At 36.3% G+C, this 6,559-nt stretch overlaps 1 long non-coding RNA gene across 1 annotated transcript; it reads left to right on the top strand.

Moving 5' to 3' along the window:
- The first annotated feature begins 1,290 nt into the window (after window positions 1–1,290).
- Window positions 1,291–5,950, top strand: LOC114323196 (uncharacterized). Its single transcript, XR_014364389.1, has 4 exons — window positions 1,291–4,682; window positions 4,793–5,013; window positions 5,138–5,357; window positions 5,483–5,950. It is a non-coding gene; the product is annotated as an uncharacterized LOC114323196 (long non-coding RNA).
- The last annotated feature ends 609 nt before the right edge of the window (window positions 5,951–6,559 follow it).

Here is a 6,559-nt window from a genome sequence, read left to right as displayed (position 1 = left end):
AGAGCATGCAAGATGCAATCAAACCAACCCTTAACAGAGGTATAACATGCTGAAATAATGCCTAAGACATGCTAAGATGGAGTCAAAACATGCTAGAAAGACATGCTACTTTGATGAGCCACAAGTAAGATTACACTACACATACAAGAAGCATGCAAGGGGTGATCAAGACAACCAAAAACAGAGTCATGGCAGGTCTAAAAAGTCACAAAAAAGTGCTCAAACAAAGCTTCAAGAAGATAGAACTACATGCTCTTGTGATGAGCAATCAACACAAGCATACAAGAAAAAAGGAGGGGGACAACCCCCACCCATTTGAGGCCTCAAAACCAAGTTTCCACCGCTGAAATTCCTCTGGAATTCAGTGGTAGAAAGGCCAAATAAAGGTGATCACAAAGGCTCAAAGTGATGGCTCAAAAGCCTAGCAAATAGGGCATGCAAGGGAGTAGATCACCCCCAACACCAAGGAAGCCTCAAACAAACATCTTAAACACTTAAAATCAGAGCTTTTTGCAGTTTAAAGTTAGGCCTAAATTAGCATGCAAATAAGGCCAAAGACTTAACAAAAACAAAGCTTTAAGGGGTTAGAAACTCACCCTTGTAGAACAACTTCAAGGAAGCAACTCCAACAACCTTTTTGGATCAAAATCAGTCCAAAAACACCAAAACCAGCTTCAAGGTGCCTTAGCAACAAGAGTGTAGTGTTTCACTAAGTGTTTGTGTGCAAAAGTGTGAAGAATAGGCACTTTCAAGCACAAATATGAAGAGGAAGAGCAATATAAAGATAGATGATATATGTATAGCTCCAATACAAAAATTCTGAACCTAAAGCAAGAGGGAGGAGGCTCCCTTTTATAGAAAAACATGCATCAAGTTTGTTTAACAAGCTTGAAGCTTGAATCAATCCCTCCATATGGAGGATGCATTCTATGCCCAACAGTTGGCACAGCTGGCATGGAAAATATCTGCAGAAAGTGCAGGAAAGCTGCCGACCAGTTGAAGTGGTCGGCCAGCTACTTGCACTGGTCGGCCGACCACAAAAAGTGGTCTGCAGGGACAAAAAGTGGTCAGCAAAGGGGGAAGGTGGTCTGCACAGAGAGAGGAAGGTGGTGGCATGGCTGCAGACCACTTTTTTGGTCTGCAGACCAGAAAATGTGGCTGGTAGACCAAAAAAAGTGGCTGGTCGGGAAGAAAAGTGGCTGGCAAGGCCAAAACGTGGCTGGCAAGGCCAAAAAGTGGTTGGCAAGTGTCCAAATTGAAACCTCAGAAGTAAGCTCTCCAATGGTGGCATTCTTGCATCAAAATTCCAACTGTGCAAAAAGTTATGCCTGTTTTGGTGAAGCCGCTCAGTTTCGATCCTACCCGGATTTATGCCGAACTTCTCCCAAACTAGTTTTCTTCTCTCCTTTCCTCTTTTCTTTAACTCCAAACCCCTAAACAAGGTGTTTTGAAAGATTTTTCAAAGATTTCATCTCTCTTTCATTCATTTCCACTTTGTCCTTACTCGGTTTACCGAAAAGCGCAACATTTAATGAAATGCGAGCGTTGAAACATCGTAGGAACTTTATTTCCAAAACATTTTGAAAGAGAGGGTTTCAAGGTCTAAAATCTTTTGATCCAGATTGTTTTGGTCCAAAAGGGGTATGAAGTTGGGATTTGACTCTCTCCTTGCCGAAGAAATTGAACTTTTGCCCTACACACATTTCACCACCAAGCAAACCATCAGTAGTGCCCAAGTCTTAAGGGTGGTCAAAAATGGGGTGTCTACACCCGCCACAACTCATACGATACAATTTTAGTCTTTTTGTGTGGCACTCTATTTATCATATGGCAAGCTGTCAAAATAGCATTGCCCCAGAGATTTGAGGGAGCACCTGAATCAATAAGCATAACATTCGTCAAGTCAATTAATGTTCTATTTTTTCTTTCAACTACACCATTAGATGAATGTGAATATGGTGGAGTAGTCTCATGAATAATTCCCAATAACAGAACAAAAGAGTTGAATCCAAGAGATTCATACTCCCGACCTCTATCACTTTTAATTCTCTTAACCTTTTTACCAAATTGATTTTCCACTTCAAGAAGGAATTTTTTAAATTTCTCAAAAGCATTTTTTTATTTTTTAATAAATATACGTTTGTGTATTTTGAAAAATTATCAATAAAAGTGATAAAATATCGGTTATCACCCCGAGTTAAAATTCCTTCAAACTCACACAAATCAGTATGAAATAATTCTAGCAATTCGGTATTTTTTTTCAACATTTTTATGAGGCCTCTTGCTAATTTTTGCTTTACTGCAAATTGCACATTTCTCAAAAAAATTTGTCACTTTAGGAATTAATCCTAAACTACTCATGATTCCCACATATTTACTGTTAATATGACACAAGCGAGCATGCCAAAAATTAATAGAAGACAACATATAAACCGAATTAGTAGATGGTTTATTAATCTCAACATTCAATTTTAACATCCCATCACAAGCATAACCCTTACCCACAAAAATACCATTCTTGGTAATCACATATTGATCAAATTCCATAGTTTGCTTAAAACTAGCCTTATTCAACAAATAACTTAACATCAAATTCTTCCTCATGGACGATGTATAAAGCACATCTTTCAAAGTAAGCACACATTCAGAGGTGAACTTAAGGTCAACCTCACCACTCCCAAGTATCTTGGTTTGACTAAAGTCACCAACCATAATTGTTTTCTCATGATCAAAGGGAGTATACACCTTGAACCAAGCTTGATCATAACAAACATGTCTATTGGCACCAGAATCTGTCCACCAACCGTCCACATAATTAACCATGCAAATGTTTGTAATCATCACCACAAATGGCTCCTCAATAACGTTAGCCTTTGGGGAAGGTACACGTTTTCAGAATTTACAAGTTCGAGCAATATGCCCACTTTTGCCAACAGACAAATCATGTAAAATTTTGTGGAGGTGATGGACCTTGGTTCTTACTTGGATTAATCCATTTATTGTGAGGTTTACCATAATTCTTCATATTCTTTTTATAAGGCTTCAAATAGGCATTCTTGGAATTGTGACCTTTGGGTAAGTTATTATTTGCTGAAACAAAGTTTACCTTTGTAGTAGAATTGTCATTACCCTCTTGTGTTATTAATGCATCTTGGCCTCTAGCCTCCTCTTCAACTCGAATGCGAGTGATCAATGCCTCTAAGGAAGTCTTCTTCTGTTTGTGGCGCATGCTCTTTTGGAATTTTCTCTAAAATGGCAGTAGCTTGTCAACAAGTACTGCAACTACCATTTGGAAATCTTGTGCTTGCTCCATAACAGATTTTCCATCCACCATTTGGAAGCGAAAAAAGTGGCTAACTACATACTTTTTTGCTCCTGCCTCTTCAGTATCATACTTAGTCTGTAAAGCTTTCCAAATTTTCTTTGCGAAAGTGTAAGTGGTCTCATAGTAATCATAAAATTGATCAGCAAGGCAATTTAAGAGATAAAAATGACAATTATACTCATCTTTATTGTAGGAAAACACTTTTGCTTCATATGCCTCCTAGTCTTCATCATTCATCTCCTCGGTTGGGATTTTGTTTGGGTTCTTCTCGGTAAGAACATATGCAACTTTCAAAAGGCTGAGTCAAAAAAGAACTTTTCCTTCCCACCTCTTAAAATGAACTCCATTGAACTTGAAAGGCTTGTTGAGATCTCCAATTCCATCATTGGTTTTTTCTAGTATTTGTTCCATGGTTGATCTCCTTAAATTTTTTAGAGAAAATACTAGAAAAATTATATTTTATTGATAAATAATGCAAAGAAAATGAGATACAAATAGATCAAGCTGAGTCATGGATATCTCGTTTTCTTTAAGGAGATCAAGCCCACTGCGATAGGAAGAATCTAAATACCGATGCAGCAGTCACAAAACTATGACTTGTCCTCTCCAGGATACAACAGCCCGTCCACTTGTCGTATGGTTCAGGCCAACTCTGCACAAGATGGTGGACCCAAAACTCCACCAAGAAAAACACCCTTCTTTGACTAGTAATCTCTCAAGTATAAATAATAGTTGGTGTAGAAAAGAGTAGATGAGAGGAACTATTTATAGGCCACTAGGACCTTACAATTTACACCAAAAAATAATAATGACCATTAACCGAGAGAAAAGGAAGAGTCTCCAAATATTAACTCAACACCAAGTTCATGAACTCTAATTAATCTCCATTCATGAACAAGACGAAAAGTCACCAAAACAATGAATCTCCATTCATGAACAAGAGAAGATTCATGAACAAAATATATAAATAAATAAATAAAAGATATTCAATTGGTCCAACACTATCCAAGTGATATTATGTGCTGGCATAATTGTTCGTCATACAGTCATATCAGGTAATTTTTGTAGGGATTGCCTGATCCCATTGCATTTGCAATATAGATTATAAATTTTAATCTTAAATATGAATTTACTAAATATTTTGAATAACATTCACTTTCCTAAGTTCATTATTGACTTGTGTTTATGTTTGGAATAATCTCAACTTCTGAATGAATCTAGGACCCTAATGGCTCCTGTGACACTCATCAAATGCTTGCAGTCCATTAAAGAATATGCTTTTGTTAAATCTCCATACCCTGTTATCGTAACTTTGGAGGGCCACCTTACAGCAGACCTTCAAGCTCAGGTTGCAGAGGTTAGCTTTAATTCTTTCTTTTTTTTCTTTTTACCTTCATGATTTTAAATTACAAAAAGATGAATTGATTTCAATGTTTCTATTGTAATAAAAACTAAATCTTCTTATAGATGGTCATTGAAACGTTTGGAGAACTATTATACTACCTTGCATCAAGGTGCTTGGAAGAATTCCCTTCACCAGAAGCCCTAAAGCATCGAATTATTGTTTCAACCAAACCACCAAAAGAATATCTTGAACTGAGGGTCCAACAGAGAAGGATTCATCTACTGAAGTAGCATCGGGAAAGGAGTCACCAGACCTTGCAGCTAAGCTGGATCCTGATGACAGGGTGAGCTCAGAAATAAATTTATTTCATCAGCTTATAATCTAGAAATGAAATTTACTTCATTCTGTTATAACTTCTAAGGTGCTCAATTACTTTAACATGTTAAAATTTTGTCATGGTTAACAAGACAACACCGATCAGGATGATGAAGGCAGTGATGGTTGTGAGCAAAAATCATTCCAGCTAGGAGCACGTCAATACAAGCATCTGATTGCAATTCACACTGGGAAACCAAAGAATGGATTGAAAGAGGCTTTGAGGGCTGGAATTGGAAAAATTAAACGTCTTAGTTTGAGTGAAACAACACTTCAAAAGGCAGCAGAATCTTATGGAATTGACCTTGTGAGGTAATCAATGAAGTTCTATGTGCTTAATATCTCTAAGAATTATCTTAAAACATTTATATTTTCACTCCAGTGAATGATTAGATCCCTGCTATTTTTATTAATCTTTTCTCTCTTGTCCCCCTTAGGTTCACACAAAAGAATATTCTGAGGGTATACCCAAAGGGGACCTGAGTCACCTCCTCAAATTTCAATCCACTTACTGAATGGAAGCATGGAGCTCAGATGGTTGCATTTAATCTGCAGGTTAGTTTTGAAGTCTTGTGTCTTCATAAAATCATGTTATTCATGTTTTTTTGGTGAGCTTTCGTAATATTTTCTCTATTTCTTAATGTTGTGTGGTTTGATTAGTTATTGATGTAGAATGAAAGTTCAGTTCAGACATGGCTTAAATATGTGGAGTGGGAAAATATTACTTTTTAGGATTGATTTCTAGTTTTTTATTCTATTTTTGCTATTGACATCTATGTAAAGCTTGTATTATACACTACGGTCTCTAGGTAGCCTGGAATTTTTCTATTTCTATCTTTTTCATTTTTTGTAGTTCAATTTCATCCTATTGCAATGTAATGTAACAACATTGAAAATAAAAAATAAAAAAATGACTACATAGCAGCTTCTAGTAGTAGCATAATATCACATAGAATGCCAAACTTGAGTCACATGACGTGATTTGTTTAATGTTAATATTCTTATAGAGGTTAATATTCAACTAATATCTTGGGAATCTGGCACATTCGTTTGTTTATTTCTTTTCTCTTTATTTTTTGCTTGCCCTATATATAGATTTGACAGCAAGTCAAATGCAGGGTTCAAATTTGATGCCAGAGAATAGATAGATATCCTTATAAATAGATAGATCCAACTAATTCTCTTCATTTACTGTTTCAATATTTAGCATGTTGCAGAGATAGCTTATGAGAATCAATTTGTGATGAATACTCGAGAAGTCGAACATGGGACAATTACATACCTGGAGAAAGTAAAATTCCTACAAAGCAATTTGCTGGCAGCTCACAGTGTTTGGGTCACTGAAACTGAGGTTATTCTCCATGTTCATTCCATGGGACACCTTGGTATATATCCCAAAATAAATAAATAAATAATTTTCCTTGTTTATTCCATGTTGCATGTTATTAATATCAAGTCCAATCTGTTTAATCTTGCCTACTTGTGCAACCAGATTTAGAAAACAAATTTAGAAT

This window comes from Camellia sinensis, chromosome 3, assembly GCF_055761805.1.
Source record: "Camellia sinensis isolate YWXY chromosome 3, ASM5576180v1, whole genome shotgun sequence".
Taxonomy (NCBI): Eukaryota; Viridiplantae; Streptophyta; class Magnoliopsida; order Ericales; family Theaceae; genus Camellia; species Camellia sinensis.
This window is presented reverse-complemented; position numbering and strand designations above follow the sequence as displayed.